Genomic DNA, 608 nt, shown 5'->3' on the forward strand with positions numbered 1-608 from the left:
ATTTATTCATTTACTAACACTTCTCTTCACCTTTCTTCATCTCCAATCATTGCCTCTATCCTTACCCTTGTGTTTGGATCCTCTTTACTGTGACATAGAGGATCCTCTTCTTTTCTTGTTCTCTTCTCTTTTATATGAGTAGGAACAAGGGAAAAACCACTCTTGTTGAAGCTGATCCTGAACCTGAAAGGACTCTGAAGAGGAAACTAAGAGAAGCTAAATTACAACAATCCAGAGGAAACCTTTCTGAAATTTTCGAACAAGAGAAGGAGATGGCAGCCAAACCCAACAACAATAATGCAAGGAGGATGCTTGGTGATTTTACTAAACCCACGTCCAAGATTGATGGAAGAAGCATCTCAATTCCTGCCATTGGAGCAAACAATTTTGAGCTGAAACCTCAATTAGTTGCTCTAATGCAACAGAACTGCAACTTTCATGGACTTCCATCTGAAGATTCTTACCAGTTTTTAACTGAGTTCTTGCAGATCTGTGAGACTGTTAAGATGAATGGAGTAGATCCTAAAGTCTACAGGCTCATGCTTTTCCCTTTTGTTGTAAGAGACAAAGCTAGAACATGGTTGGACTCACAACCTAAAGATAGCCTG

Source organism: Arachis duranensis, chromosome 10 (genome assembly GCF_000817695.3).
Source record: "Arachis duranensis cultivar V14167 chromosome 10, aradu.V14167.gnm2.J7QH, whole genome shotgun sequence".
Lineage (NCBI taxonomy): Eukaryota > Viridiplantae > Streptophyta > Magnoliopsida > Fabales > Fabaceae > Arachis > Arachis duranensis.